Genomic DNA, 16,567 nt, shown 5'->3' on the forward strand with positions numbered 1-16,567 from the left:
AGCTGCACCTCCAAGAAGGAATGCGACGCCGATGACGCTGGTGCCCGGAAGAGTCCTTAGATTTCCCTGGGCACGCGGAGGGAGGTGCGGGGTGGATACCATCGACACCCCTCAGAAAGGAATGGTGACACCCGCAGGTGTCACCGTGTCGGGGCCGAAGCCGGCAGGGATTTCTCCCCGTCGGGGCCGAAGCCGGCAGATCTAGATAACTTTGATACGGAGTGTTCTGCTTATATTAAATTGATTTTCAGAGATGTTTGAAAATTTCCACAAACATGATTCTTTGGTTTCCAGTGGCCATTTTAAGAAGATGGTCTATTCATGCTTTTAAATTTGTCGATTCAATCCACCAACTAAATAAGTAGGTGGCGTACATGTATGTTGTTCCCAAACCTTCAGCAAAGCCTCGGATATTGTGCCTCGGCCAGCAAGCTTGCTCCAACCAAAAATATGAAGAGGCGGACACGGGAGGCATCTAAGGTGAAACTGTGGGTATGGTTTGCTTATGAGCTGTGTTCTACCGAAAAAGAGTTTCCCTCCGCTTTATATTTCAAAGCAACCAACATCGAGTACAGATAACATTGTCGCGAGCAGCACAACACACCAAGAGAAAAAGAAGAAGAAACAAATGCCAACCATGGCAGCTTGGCAAAGCGCTGATGACCCGCTACCGCGGCGCCCACCGTAAACAAAACACCACAGACCGAGGCTCCGATTCGCCGCGTACCAAGCTGCACCTTCAAGAAGGAATGCGACGCCGATGACGCTGCTGCCTGGAAGAGTCCTCAGGTTTCCCCGGGCACGCGGAGGGAGGTGCGGGGTGGATACCATCGACACCCCACAGGAAGGAATGGTGACACCCGCAGGTGTCACCGCGTCGGGGCCGAAGCCGGCAGGGATTTCTCCCGCATTCCAACCCCAACCGAACGGAACCGACCGCCAAACTGTCATCCAACACCATGCGCCAACGTAGTAGCGCCGCCACCCAAGCCGCCTCACTATGAACACCACCATCAGGCCAAGAGGATCGAAGAGAAGCTCACCATGACGGGAGCAGCACCATCGACGCCGAGCGGGAGGGAACCACCTCCACCACCGTCGTGCGGGAGGCCCGTGCCTCCGGCACCGTCGCGGTAGTCGTCCGGACGCGGCAGCGGGGCATGCCGGGCCACCCCTGGCCCAGCCAGGCCCAAAGCGGGCCTGTTAAGCCCCGTCGGCCGCGATGTAGAAGGCCGGCGTCATCGCCGCCGGCACCCAGCCACGCGTCGCATCTCCCCCGCCTCCCAGAAGCCACACCGGAGCCATCCTCGCCGCCCGCCCGCCCATGCCCAGATGGGGCCCGAAGGGCCCAAATCTGGGCCGAGCGGACGACGCCAGATCCCGCTGCCCCGCCATGAACGGCGGCGCGGCCGCCCAATTGCTCGCCTGCATGCGCCACGGAGCCCCGCCGCCACGCCAGACCGCCGCCGCCTAGATGCACCCCCCGGAGCCGCTCCGCCCGCGCCGAAGAGCGACCAGGAGGGGAAGGGCCAGGAGCCACCAGCAGCCCAGGGCCAAGCCGGCCGCGGGCGCCGGCGACGGCGGCGAGAAGGAAAAAGAGAGGCGGGAGTCTGGAGGGAGGAGGCCCGACGCGCGGACGGGCTTTGCTTCCCCATGGTGAATCTAGAGATTTCAAGTGTAATTTGCGATGTATAGTTGTATGTGATGTAACCAACCTTTTTTCACCTTTCTAAACAGTATCCGCAAGTGGCACTGTTAGTTTCCCTTCTTTTGGCTGACGAGTTTCATTTTCAATGGAAAATAGAATTGAGCAGTTACTCCCTATTCTAAAAACCCATTTGTTCTGTTAGAAAATTATTTGTCTAGAAGAGGTGAGCATCACACATAGTTGTCCTATGGAAGTTTCCAAGTTTTTCTTACCGAGGTATGATTTATAGCATGTTGGAATATATTTATAGTACATTGTGTTTTCGATGAATGTTCCCTTATTTTGGCATTCTAAGGGGATTACAACTTTTGTAGATCGATCACATCCAAAATCTTTTCATTACTCGCACTTTATGAATTGTGTTATGCTTTAAAGATGTGCTTAACAAGAGACCACAAATTTCCGCAGCAACGCGCGGGGTATCTTTTAATATTTAAATATTATATCATATTTTAATAAGGGCCACATGCGGGCAGGGGAGGTTTTTCAGGCCATCCCTCGCGCGACTTTCGACTATATGCGTGCCCCATGTGATGCACAAACGAGAGGTGTCAAAATCACAAGCAGTATACCCAGCAACGAGGGCTTGTCACGAGGCTACGCTGGACCTCTAGGCTGAGTGACTGTCGGGGATTGGCATCACCGCCATCTCTATGCCTATATCGACTTTCGATGAGACGGATACAACTGGGCGACAAGAAGACAACAATCAACCCTAGATTGCCCAAGTTTTGCTCGGTTACCCCGGCGAGATGTTCACAGCGGCAAAGGACGGCTTCGTAGCTGATTAGTTTAGAAAGAAATTACGTAGTATTACGTTGATTGATTGCGTAGGTCCAGTAGCGGAGACAGGGGGACCAGCAGGGGCCCTGGCCCCCCCTAATAGCAGAGATGTAGCGTTAATTTACTGATGAATAGTGCTAAAATTAGTGATTATTTTCTGTCAAAAGCATGTTTGCCATTGGCTTGGCCCTCCCTAAGCAAGTTTTACATCATTCGGCCCTGTTGATACTATTTTCCTGGCTCCGCCACTGCGTAGGTCTAGCATTATTGATTACCATATTAGTAAAAAAAATTACGTAGTATTACGTAATATTACCATAGCCACGTTGATTGATTGCTTTGCTACACCTACGTAAAACTATGTAAGAGAGTTACGTAAAGGGACACGCTAAAATTCAGTCAACTGAGTTTTAGCGAAGTCTCAGTCGATGCCTAGTCCGTTGAATTGTTTGACGCTTCAATAACTGGCTCTCTCGTTCAGAATCGGCCTGTTTATGCGCACACGGCCCGCTGTTCATCCTTTCTAATGTCAGCTAGTCCTGCGCAAATGGGTTGGGCCTGAGTTTGTCGGGGTAGGGGCCTTTTCCTTGTCTGGTTGTTCTTTTGTTTGGACTGCAGTTTTTTTTTCAATAGGGGAACCGGTTGTCTCTTTTTTTTAAGAAAATGGGGAACCGGTTCTCGTGTGTCCCTTTTTATTTACTAGTGGTTGAGGCGCACCCGTGGCGCGCCGCTTGAGCGGAAGCAAGGCGGTGCCAAGTAGGACGCGTCCCTTCTACTATCCTATTTAAAGTAGTGTGTTTTGTATACATGTAATGTTGCTATAAAAAAACTGACATTTATAATAGAAGAAACCAACGAAAATGCAACACATCTGGATCTCTATATATTTATTGATGTATCATGCGAAAGAAACTGAAATTCCCTATCAGGTTAATAGCATCATGAGCATATATCTTGCTCTTTAGCAAAATAAGATATATCAATATAAATTGTGCGCGTGTCCGCCCCGGTAGCAGCGAGCCCTTGATGCCTCCCTCCAGCCATGTGGCCAACAACGAGAGGAGCACGCTCGCCTCGTCCGCTATGCGCTACATCACCCGGTGCACGTCGCCGATGAGTCACCACGTCTTTGCCCGCCTATACATACAAGACAGAAATAAGAAACATCAATCAAACACATGCGGCAGCAGTGTTCTTGGGGATATCAATGGAGCACACTATAATAGAACACGTGAGGCATCATGCAACGTTTGACGAGATGCAGGCACCGGCCAGATCGAGGCTGTGAAGGTGAGTTGCTGCAGCGGTGCTGGCGATCCACGCGCGGCTTGATCCAACGGGAAGGATTGCTAGGGATGGTCGGATCGCCACCATAGTGCCTGCTGCTATCCCTCATGCATGGACGCCATTAAGGGGTGCAGGCAGCGGCTACAGGTTGTGAAGGCGACTTGCTGCAGCGGCCCCGGCGGTCCACACGCGGCTGGATCCAACGGGAAGGCTGGGGGTGGTCAGAACAACACCATAGTGCCTGCTGCTCCCGCTCATGGACACCATTAAGTGGTGCCATCTCCACTGGTTGCAGCCACTCCCTGGCGCCGTCAATCTTCGGCAAGAGCTCGTGAGCAGCTCCCTCTTCCCTAGCATGGAGTGGAGATTCGTCCACACTGGAACGGCCAGCTACTCTGGCGTCCACCATCAGGGGCAGCCCAGCTGGTTGAGGCGGTGGCCTAGCGCAGTTGTCGCGGCCGTCGCCGGTGTCGCCAGCTGGGAGGCGGTGCTTACTTGGGCTCGGGCGCAAGGCAAGGACGACGGAGTTAGTGGCAATGTCTGATGCTGTTGTCTCATGCAGATCAGCTACGGGCTGCCACTTTGTGAGGATGGTGCGGGGCGTCTGAAGTGTCCCAAATTTTGGATTTTGGTAGTGCCACTGTTCTTCATCCCCATCAGACTTCGTCGGGTGGTAGCGAGCGGCTTCGTCGTGTCACGTCAGCTTGCTCGTGCAGGCATGACCATCGCTCACCATCAGAACCGTGTGCATATGCAGCTATTGGGATCGAGGCAAGTGGAGGAAACAACATAAGATGACTTCGATTATTGGATGGTACTTCTCGTGTATCCAGTCTCGAGTTCCGGGGTGAGAACCCTAGGTCTGACCTTGATTGGTTATACCTAACAATGGCGTCATTTTTTACGTCGTTATCCTGGTGAAGGCATTGCTCGGATTTGATCTTCAGGGTGAAAACCCATATTCTGACCTTTGGTGGTTGGACCGGTGACGACGGCGTTTACGCGTCGTCTCCGGGCGACACGGGCGGCAGTATCTCCTCCGCCCTCCGCCGGCAGGCTCTAAGTCTGCCCCCCTCGCCGTCGCCGGAGGACATCGTCGGGCAAAGTCCATGCGGCTGATGGCGACGGCGAGGACTCTTTCTATGTGCAGCGGCTGCGGTGTAGTGGGATGTGGTTGTGGCAGATATGCTGCGCGGTTGGCCGGCACCGCACGCGGTGTGAGCTGCAGGGCGGCCTGTGATCTTGTCGGGGTCGTCCCTGTGGATCAAGTGGTCGACCAGCGGTTACAAGTCCGCAGCTTCGTGGTATCTCCTCTGGCGGCCGACGTACCAGGAGTCCAGGACTCCAGATCGTGGCTGAACAAGGCATCTTGTTCGCATGTGTCAACCACGTAATAAGGTACAAGATGCATGCTTACATGGATGCATGGTGGCTCATCAAGCATCTCTTGGATCTTCGTGCATGGAGCCGTCTGCTGGCCCTTGTGGGCTCTAGGCGGTGTGCTTGATTCTGAAGTGCGGTGACTCCTCGCTACCGCCATGGCTCGTGTACGGATGCGCTGACATCTACGGCGACATCTTACATGGGCATGATAAGAGAGCGTCGCGATCCCATGAAGGTTCGCGGCCGGCAACCATGGATCTGGTGGTGACCACCCGTGGCGCTATGATCCACAGCTTGGTGGTGGTGATTCAGATTCGGTCGATCGAGTGAGGGTGATTGCACACTGTGCTGCAGCGACCTTCTACGGCTCCACGGAGGCGGTGGTCATTGCAAGATCTTTGGTTCATCTCAAGATCGAGTGGCTGACTTCGGCAGTGGGATGCAAATTATGGGCGAGCACTTGACGCAGAGAAATGGTTGTGCAGTGGCGGCGGTCACATCGCATGTAACTGTTGGGATCGTGAAAAAAGTCGCGGCAACAACACTTGCATGACTTCGATGGTGGTGCTACTTGAGCACCCGGTCGTGAGGTCCGGGGTGAAAGCCTAGGCCTGGTCCTGGCAATGGCGATGTTTTTCATGTCGTTACCTTGTTGAAGGCATTGCACGGATAAGCTCCGACTGATTCTTCAGGGTGAAAACCTAGATTCTGGCCTTGGTGGTTAGATCCGGTGACGGCGACGCTTGAGTGTCGCTCCCTTCTTCAAGGCGTTGCTGTTGAAAAACCTTGTCGTCTGTGTGATGTCATTAGATAATTGGTGCGGATATGGTGTTCACTGTAGTTTGCCGATCGCGGCTCTGATCACTTTGGGTTTTTTCTTTTTTCCTCGACTACGCATAGCTTTGGTCTTATATGACTTTGATATTTGTCGTCGTATTTTTATGTGTGTGTGTTTGTGTTGGCTGTGTGCATCCTAGCTATGCAGAGGCCGGGTGTGTGCTCTTTGAGTTTGTATTCTTTTGATGCTCCTTTTTAAGCTAATAAAATCCACCCTTTATCGAAAAAAATAATAGAACACGTACATTTGGATGAGCTCCGCGAGCTGCAGGCTCATCGTGGACGACGACGACCCTCTAGGACAGGGCGTTGACGGAGGCGAGGGAGATGTTGAGCTTGATCCGGTGGTCACTGATGGCAGCTTTGGTCCTCTTGATGGCGAACGACTCCGCACCATCGGCGCCCTGGCTCCTCAGGCGTGCACACTTCTTCTCGTACGATAGCCGGACACGCTTCTGCCTGCAGATGCATTCCATTTCATATTTTATATTCCATGAATCTGTTTTCTCAAATCAGTTATCAAAAGAATTAATCCTTAATTTTAGGTCACCTCATTTTGTTTCAGACCTTCCATACGAAAGAGACAACAATTAGGAACAAAAGGAAATACTTGTAAAAAATAGAAAACCTGCTTCATGTTCTTCTTTGCTGCAAGAACTTTCTTCAGCAAACATCAATCCATCAAGGGTTCCATTCCCAATTCAAGTTTTTTGCTTCTGAAAACAGTTGTCATTCCTACGTAAACCTGAGAAAACACAACTGACCTCAAGCGTGATATATATGCATAGATTAAAACCGATCCATCCATGGAAACACCCACTTCTTCGTTACAGGGGGTATATATGAATCTGTAAAATGTTCAGCTGCTTGGACTTCTAAACATCAGCTACCAACAATGGTAGAAGGTTCAGTAAAAAGAGTTCATCTAGAGGATGCAAAAAAAATCAGAAAAACATCTAGAGGATGTAAAGCATCAGGATGCAACTAAGGCGGTAAGGTGCGCTACTAATTAGGCTACCATACTTGTTGCTTTTTGGCGCTGTTGGTATGGCATGTGCATAGCAGTATTGCTAAACTTATTTTAGCAAGAAGACAGACAGTACAGATGAGTGACAGGTCCATGTTGCTGGTTAAAAATCACATTCAAAAACCAAAGCAAGCTTAGGGGTTTGATATATATTAATAGTCTTGTATCAACAGAGAAGCAGCAGTCTTAAAGGGATCAGAAGTAAATGAATGAATGATCCCTCATGCTTTATCAAACTTGTAATTCTTCTTTGTTATCTTGATTCAAAATGTTTCATGATGTCACTTAATTTATACTACAGATTTTCTCTAACATGGGAATTTGCTAAGAATAGAGATTGACCCTGAAACAAATCGATAGTTAACTTAACTGAAGCTAGGTACTATTTCCTGAACCAAACATCAAATAAAAAGTAGTAGATTGCCAAGTACAGATTTTGCCAAGTACGACAGGCAAACAAGTTGCTAATTGCAAGTGCTAGCCAATTTATCTACCACCATTGCTACCTAACGAGTTATGCAAGGGTGGTTAGCTTGTACCTGTCAGCTTCTGTTCCCTAAAATGGATTCTAGTTACTGGAATCATTTGTGGCAATAATGCAAATTCTAATACATGGGCGCTGCAATGTCAAGTGTAGAACGACATATTCAGAAGCACGACACTCACCACACTTGACCTGATTCTTGAGTGAATGCAAGAGCCATGAGCACTGTGGCAGACTGTTAATCCAAAGGACAGCAACAAAATTCTCAAGAACTAAAGGAAGTTGGTGTGGCTCACATTTAGCTTTACTTGAAGATAACAAATCTGCTTATGACCAGACTATAAAATACCAGCAAGCCCATCTAGCCCAGCGCCAACGAGGTCTGAATGCCGAGTTCTCTAAACAAAGAAGAGGACAATCCTTAGCGATCTAGAAACTGTTCAGTTCAAAAAGACATAGTAGTACAACAACAATTTGAGCTGAAGAAATCTTTAAACAAGGAAAACTTGCAATCTGGAAACTTTTCAGTTCAAAAAGACATAGTAGTACAGCAACATTTTGAGATGAAGAAATCTTTAAATAAGGAACACTTGCTTTGGTGATGTCCTTGTGTAAGAATTCCAAATAATTCCAAATCTTTATTGTACTTTGGAAAAGGCAGCATCCATTATTAAAGCACGAAGCTTTGAGAGAACTAAGCTTATAATAATCTAATCTATCATTTGCAACATAGTAGTGGTACCTGAAATTAAAATGTACCGAGACATGGAAGTTTCTCTTTTGCCTTTATTACTATTAAATAATGTGCCAAGATGACTCCATATAGAATTCTGACATGATGTGGGAAGAAAGTTCACCGAGCTATTTCAGATCATGTAATCTGAAGGCTGTTACATATCCTGCAGCTAGAATAATAACATAAGGCAAATGAGTTAAATTAATATCAATACACAATAGTTCAGAGTTGGAAAAAAATGATCAGATGGGTGTTCTGAATTGAAAATTTAGATCTCATACAACACAAAAAGGCTCATTTCAAACAACCCAACAAATTCATGAAACGATGGTGCATGGCAAGACTTACTGAAGGTGTGGAACCATCGTATGGATTTTATCCTGCCTTGCAATCTACCAAGAGCCTTTTGGCATTCTGGATGTATGATGTCAGTCCACCAGGATAGCTTGAATTAAGTCAGCAAACCTGCACAATGAAAACTTTAGCAGGAAAAGGACAATCTTTACTTTCTTACGCACTTGTTCATATGAAATCCCATTGACTTCAAACAGAAAGCTACTAACAGACAAGCTCGCATGTGACTTTCATGTAAAAAACTTATCACAATAAAGTAGTTAGATATTTTTGGTAGTTTGTTAGTAAATATCCCTTGCAAGTATGAGATCCATCATCCATCCAACATAGGCAGTGAAATATTTCAAGTATACAACCCAAGACACACCTGGTCAAAGAAGCTTTTCTTCTTGTTGTCATCAACACAGCTAGAAAGTTCATTATGTAGTCAGGCACCTATAAAAATGACCAGATGATATCAATAAGCCAAGAACCTTATATTCTCCACACCATATAAATAGGTTGGCTCGAACGATTTGCTTCTTTTCTCAAACCGCTTTCACTATATATTTGCGTCAGGAAACCTTCACGAAGAAAATAAAACTGACTTTAGAAATAAAGAAAAAGAAATTTACTCATGCATTAAGGAGCATTAAGCAACCAACGGATTACCTCCAAAGAATGAAAGAAAAACATAAGTATACATTCGGGAAATCTCAAATTTAGGCCAGGTTCTAATTTGGAAGTTCAGTACCTTAAGATCCATGTGAATAAGCTACAGGTCGCATAATTGCAGAGGTAAGAAAAATAGAATTGTTATGTATAGATACAAAATAAGAAGAAAAGAATAGGTGCTTAGAACTGGCAGGTACAAACATAAGGAAACAATTTAGCACACCACAGCAAGGATTCAACACAATAGTAATTTTTCTAATAGAACAAATTGCACAATTAAACTGTATACTCAACTATCTTTGGTTCACAATGTATATGATCTTGTTTAAAAGTCTTGAGTTTAAAAGGGAACAGAGATTGCAGCTGATAATATAATCTTGATTTTAAAAATTATATGCATTGTCAATACAGGTGGATTAGGTACACTGTCAACACATCATTCTACCATAGGTGCTCGTGCCGCTTGATACTTCCTCTGAAAGGTTCCCACTCCACCTAGAATGCCAAGACACATGGGGAATTACAGCTAGCAGTGTTCTACTACAACTTTTCATATAACTTTTCTTTAAAAACGAAATGACATATTTTTCATGAAGAAATGAAAGATCAATTATTTATTCTTTCAGTGCCTATGAGCAAAGTTGAAGGATTCACCCCGGCCATACTCATAGAACCTGATAGCTAAACAGTACTGTATTATTTATTAACCTGATAACATCATAGTATTAGCTAGGTCCTGACATTCAAATCCCTAGTTGGACACTATCACAGACCATGGGGTGATGCAGCACAGAAATATATGTGAGCATTCTCAAATCATAACCAAATTGAAAGAAGAAGATTTATCATGTCCTTACCATGTACATTATTCTTTTCATTTTATCACAAAAACAGGAAAGTGAGTCTATTCGATAATATGTGCTTAGGATATTTAAGAAACAAACTATATGGAACAACAAAGGTTGTAAATATACCTAAAAAAGGAATTGTAAACAACAGAACCAAGAAGCTGCATATGTATTTGTTACTTCAACCATGAACCCAAATTCCTGACTACGTAAGAAACGTTTTTGAGATTCTAAATCATCTTTGGAAGAACACAGGCCCTCTAATGATATTGAAATATTGCCTCAGCATCAGGGTCATGTTTAATCCTTATTTCTATCTCAACACCACAGCCAACACAAAGGGATCAGCAGTCAAATCCATCAATCGGCTAACCTCCAGGAGAGACACAGAGACTGCATAAACATCCAATCCTAGAACTGACAAAATCTACACACAAACGAATTTACATCAGCCTCTCAATTTCATCTCCTGCAATAAATTAAACACGAATTCTGCCACTACAAAGCGCATCAATCCAGAATATTAAAAGGCGCAGATGTTAGATCGACGCACAAACGAATTCTGCCTCTACAAAATCCAAACAGATGTTAGATCGACGCAGGAAAGCTATATCATCATAGCCATTCATGAACATGACAGGAAGGAAACTGTTATCTTGACATCTGAACTTTCCCTATATGACCCATAAGTTGAAACCAGTTAAGAAGTGGGGAGTAACCAAAAGTGCAAACTGATAAGTAGATAAATAGTATAGTAGAAGAAAGATATTATAAAAAGTAAAACAGCAATTGAAACAAGCAAACTGACCCGAACCCAATAAAATAACCTAAAATAAACTATCCAAGGGACAGCAGAATGATCACAGCCATTCAAGGAAAAGTAAAAACAGAAAAAGAAAAAGTCTGAATGCACCAAACTGGTTCCCACCATGGACAACAAAATCATGAGAAGGCAAACCAAACACCACGAGAGGTGATATGTGCGTAGCTGCTCTTAATGAGATAGCAGATGCCACAACCACAACAATTCATCACTTTTAAACATAAAAAGGAGATAAATAAATGTGTAGAGGCCACAATATTAGTTGCATTGAGATGTGAGAGGGCTCAGATTCGCCTTTGATAGATCATACAACCTAGCTCCACGGCTCCACCGTCTTCTTGCACCAGATCAATCCCCACCACTGAAGTCGAGCTCCTCTAGTTATCACTCAAAGAGTGACCATCCAAGACAGAGCCCAATATTCAGTGAGAATGAAAAGGTTCCAAAAGAGGGGGGAGTGGGTTTTATGCCCACAGGTCCTCGAATAATCAAAGACAAGTTTATGTCAGCCATGTTTTATCATCATCGCCCCCGATATGTTTCCAACATGGTTCATTTTGTGCTGGACTTTTCCAAATAAGTCAAAACAGTGATTTCGGCCGCAACATGGGAGAGAGAGAGAGATGTGGGTCGTACTGAATCCAAAACAAAACGCAGCCGAGCTGCGAGAAATCCATCGACGGGGGCTCAGATCGCGTGCCAGATCGAGCAAGCCCTCGACCGGAACACACCACGGGCCCCGCCGCTCGGTCCCCCGCCCGCATGGCCGCGGACGCCTCCTGCACCGGCGGCAGCCCAGAGGGGCCTCCAAGCCGATGCGCGATCCGGCACGGGGCGAGGTGGTGGCCCCGAGGAACGGCGACCCGGCGAGCCTGTCGGTCGGTAGCTGGCCGGCGCTGGCGGCTCCCTCCATCATCGCTGCAGTTTGGGGAGGGACGCGGTCGGCGGGATTCCCGTGCACCACCAGCCGCCGCAGCTCCGCCTCCACCTCCACGCGCCCGCGTCCGAGCTGCATCCGCAGCCGCCCTTTGCTGCGTGCGCCGGCTTGGCCCACCTCGTCGAGGCACAGGGGAATAAGAGAGGGGAGTAGGAGATGACGATTGGGTTGGATGCCGCCGGAGGAAGAGGCGGAGCCGCAGAGGAGAGGAGAGGTTGCGTGCTGAGGGGCGGCAACGGCGCTAAATCGGCCGAGGAAGGTGAGGGGCTAGAGCGGCAGCGTTAGGGGAGGAGGAGGCCGCCGGTGGTGGGATTGGGGCGGCGGCGGGATTGGGGCACCGCTGCGTGCTGCGGATGCTGCTCCTTTTCCCTCTCACCCACTCGCTACCGTGTTTTATTTTTGTCGTACCTGTGATGACGTGGCTATCGCGGAGAGGCGCCCTTGATGCACAGCTGAATGATTTTAATTAGTGTTTGTCCGTGTTGTCAGGCCGACGTAAACGCATTGCTAGCATGTTTTGCATTTTGTTCTTTATATTTTTTATCAACTACACGGGCTGCTTTTTTGGCTGTATGGGGAAGGTGGCTTCTCATTCCTCTTAAGACTTTTTGTTTCTTTGTTGGGCAAGTCCTAACGTCAGAGAAGTTAGTTTGTTTTGCCAACTTTTCTTTGTGATTTTCTTTCTCTGTATGTTTTATTTCAATTTTTTATCAAAAAATGCATCTCTATTTTTTAATGTAATTTTTCCACATTTTATTATGAATCAAATTTCTATGTTTTCTTAAGCTTTTGTTTCTAATTCTTATGTTTTCACCGGGCGCCGTAACATGGGCACATTTGCACGCGTCATGTTCCACATGCAACTACAAGCGTAACAAATCTTGAGTAATTGGTGGTTCTCTTTTATTTGTATATGTTTTAACCGTTGACATGGCACTAACAGTCACACGCAATACCTTTTTTGTTGTGAAAATTGCTTATTAGTTACACACACCAGTCCCTAGGCAATTGTGCACACAACGTCAAGCTTCGCGCCCCGCCTCTAATTACATGTTTTTCGGCGTGATAGTAACTCAGTGATGATTTGTTTGGGAGGAGGGGGTGGGCATATGCATGTCTGTCTTAGGCATGCAATTGCAAGTGTCACCCCCGACTGCAACTGCATGTCTTTAACGTGATCACAACTTGGTGGTATTTTCTCTCTGTGGGTGGTAGTTGCATGTCTGTCACTAGGCACGCAACTGCAAGTGTCGCCCCCGACTGCAACTGCAACTTAATGGAGGTTTGTCCGAGAGGGCGGTAGTTGCAAGTCTGCCACCAGGCATGCAACTGCAAGTGTCTCCCCCAATTGCAACTACAACTCAATGGGGGGTTTGCGCTGGAGGGCGATAGTTGCAAGTTTGACACTAGACTGGCAATTGCATGTCTACCACTAGGCTCGCAACTGCATGTCTTCAATGTGACTGTAACTCAATGGTGTTTTCTCGAGAGGGGTGGGTAGTTGCATGTCTGTCAATACGCATGCAACTATAAGTGTCACCCCGACTGCAATTGCATGCCTTCAATGCGACTGTAACTAAGTGGTGTTTTATCCGATAGGGTGGTAGTTGCATGTTTGCCACTAGGCACACAACTTTAAGTGTCACCCTCAACTGCAACTACAAATCAATGATGTTTTCTCCGAGACGGCGGTAATTGCAATTCTGACACTAGGCATGCAACTGGAAGTGTCGCCCCTAGCTGCAACTTCATGTCTTCAACGTGAACGCAACTCTGTATATTCTGTGGAAGGAGGAAAGGTGGGCAGTTGCATGTCTGCCACTAGGGATGCAACTGCAAGTGTCGTCGTGATTGCAACTCTGTGGTGTTTTTGTCGAGAGGGTCGGTTGCATGTCTGCCACTAGACATGCAGCTGCAAGTGTCACCCATGAGTGCAGCTGCATGTGTTTAACTTGACTACAACTTTGTGGTGTTTTTATTGGAGATGGATAGTTGCATGGTTGTCACTAGGCATGCAACTGCAATTGTCGACCCCAACTGGAACTCCGTGGTATTCCATCGGGGGAGGGGGCTGGGCAGTTGCATGTCTTCCACTAGGCATGCAACTACAACTATCGTCCCTAACTGTACTTGGATGAATCAACACGACTACAACTTTGTGATGTTTTTGTTGGAGAGGGATAGTTGCATGGTTATCTCTAGGCATGCAACTACAATTTTTTACCCCGGCTGCAACTCTATGGTGTTCCATCGGGGGAAGGGGCAGTTGCATGTCTTCCACTAGGCATGTAACTGCAAGCACTACTAGGGAAAAGCCTATACACAGAATCTTACTAGCAGCGCGCTTTAAAATCAGGCGTTGCTGCTAAGTAGCAGTAGCGCGGGTTTTTAAACCTCGCTACTACTAAGTTGATAGCAGTAGCGCTGGTTTTTAACCCTCGCTACTACTAAGCGGTCTCTACCGTGCCCCCCGGGACATGCCATAGTAGTAGCGCGGGTTTTTAACCCTCGCTACTACTAAGTTGATAGCAGTAGCGCTGGTTTTTACCCCTCGCTACTACTAAGCGGTCTCTACCGTGCCCCTGGGCCATGCCATAGTAGTAGCGAGGGTTATAAACCCATGCTACTACTAAGTTTTTACCCCTTGCTACTACTAAGAGGTCTCAACCGTGCCCCTCCGGGACATGCCATAGTAGTAGCGAGGGGTAAAATCCCTCGCTACTACTAAAGGTCCCATTTTGAAACTCTACCCCCCCCCCCCCGTGGATCGCCTTTTCGGTTTTGTAAAAACTTCAAAAATTAAAATCCTTCGAGACGTAGTTATGTTACTACATCTACTAGTTAGGAAAATTTAAAAACTTAAATTTGGACATGTTTTGCAAAAAGTGTAGGGAAAATGTAAAACGGCTATAACTTTTGCATACGATGTTAGAAAAAAAACGTATAATATATCAAAATGTTTCAAAAATTAAAATCCTTCGAGATGTAGTTATGTTCTTACATCTACTAGTTAGGAAAATTTAAAAACTTAAATTTGGACATGTTTTGCAAAAAGTGTAGGAAAAATGTAAAACGGCTATAACTTTTGCATACGATGTCAGAAAAAAACGTATAATATATCAAAATGTTCAGCACGAAAATCCGCATACGATGGAGACCGCCTACGGCCTGTTTGCAAATTTTTAGAATCCTCAAATTCTAAAAGGAAAAAAAGTTATGCTCAAATTTCAGTTTTTTTATTTTGGTCAAATCTGGTCAAACTATGGTCAAACTACTTATTCAAGACGTATTAGTTTACTAAATAATTATTCAAGAATATTAGTGTTACTAAATAATTATTTCAGTTTTCTGGAATTTTGGTCAAATCTGGTCAAACTGTGGTCAAAATGTGGTCAAACTCCTTATTCAAGAAATATTAGGGTTACTAAATAATTATTGTGGTTTAGAACAATAGTTTTAAACTCAAACAGCGAAATGTGTGACTTCATGCTCAAGCTAAACTCCCGAGGGTTAATAGGATTGACATCTTACTATTGTCAGGAAAACAACAAGTGCAGACTTGGAATCGAGGGAGAATAGAACCCGGAAGTTAAGCGTGCTCAGGCTGGAGTAGTAAGAGGATGGGTTACTGTCCGGGAAGTTAGATGATTTGGAATGATGAGGGGTGATTAGAGATTAAATTGAGCAGCGGTGAGGGTGATTAGAGATTAGAGGTTAAAATAATTCAGAAATTTGAAAATTCGGGCAAAAAGTTCGAAAAAAAATTCCGCGGGTTAGTAGTAGCGCGAGTTTTTACCCACGCTACTACTAACGGATGTAGTAGTAGCGCGGGTGCGCCCGCGCTACTGCTATACGTTAGCTGTAGCGCCTTATTAGTAGCGCCGGCCCCCGCGCTGCTAATAGGCCCAAAACCCGCGTTGCTGCTAGGCTTTTCCCTAGTAGTGAAGTGTCGTCCCTAACTGCAGCTGCATGTCACGACTACAACTTTGTGGTGTTTTGTCGAGGAGGAACATATGCATGTGTGTCACTAGGCATGCAACTGCAAGTGTCTCCTCCAACTGCGACTCCATGGTGTTTTTTCGGGAGGGTAGTTGCATGTCCGTCACTAGGCATGCAACTGGAAGTGTCACCCCGTACTACAACTCTGTGGTGTTTTATCGGGAGAGGTCATTTGCATGTTTGCCTCTATGCATGTAACTACAAGTGTAGCCCCTAGCTACAACTTCATGTGTTCAACACAACTTCAAATATGTGGCGTTTTTCTTGGGGAGCAGTAGTTGCATGTCTATCACTCGACATGCAACTACAACCGTCGACCCCAATTGCAACTACCCAATTTATTTTTTGTTTGCTTGCTTGCTCACCCTTGATATGCAATTGCCCTCGACGACGGCTAGTTGCATGTGCACCCTTCTACATACAACTACCTGATTGCACATTGATTGGTCGCACACAATTGCACATTTGTGGGATACACACTTCAAATTGTCTTTTTCTCCTTATTTCTGTTTGATATTTTTTGTCTTGCTTTTTTAGTGTTGTGCTAGGGCAGTTCCTTTATGTCACGTTGTGTTGGTCGGCCGCAACTAGATAGAGGGGGAAGGGAAGTGTGTGTGTTCTTGTTATGCAAAGCCGGTGAGGCTGTGAGAGGGAGGAGAGGTGGGGGCATTTTCATTTTATCCTTTTTTCTATAAAAAAAATCACTG

General features: G+C 46.2%; 1 long non-coding RNA gene across 7 annotated transcripts; it reads right to left on the reverse strand.

Moving 5' to 3' along the window:
* Nucleotides 1-3,363: 3,363 nt before the first annotated feature.
* LOC125542590 (uncharacterized) lies at nucleotides 3,364-12,284 on the reverse strand. 7 transcript variants are annotated; one of them, XR_015618070.1, is made up of 8 exons: nucleotides 11,561-12,282; nucleotides 10,475-10,528; nucleotides 8,967-9,162; nucleotides 8,594-8,710; nucleotides 8,252-8,414; nucleotides 6,627-7,907; nucleotides 6,244-6,457; nucleotides 3,364-3,628 (listed from the first exon to the last, which is right to left on the reverse strand). It is a non-coding gene; the product is annotated as an uncharacterized LOC125542590 (long non-coding RNA). The 7 variants fall into 7 exon arrangements; XR_015618067.1 differs by having other exon boundaries at nucleotides 8,967-10,528; nucleotides 11,561-12,284; XR_015618069.1 differs by lacking the exon at nucleotides 10,475-10,528 and having other exon boundaries at nucleotides 11,561-12,281.
* Between the last annotated feature and the right edge of the window lie 4,283 nt (nucleotides 12,285-16,567).

Source organism: Triticum urartu, chromosome 3A (genome assembly GCF_056163025.1).
Source record: "Triticum urartu cultivar PI428250 chromosome 3A, HENAU_Tu73, whole genome shotgun sequence".
NCBI classification, from domain to species: domain Eukaryota; kingdom Viridiplantae; phylum Streptophyta; class Magnoliopsida; order Poales; family Poaceae; genus Triticum; species Triticum urartu.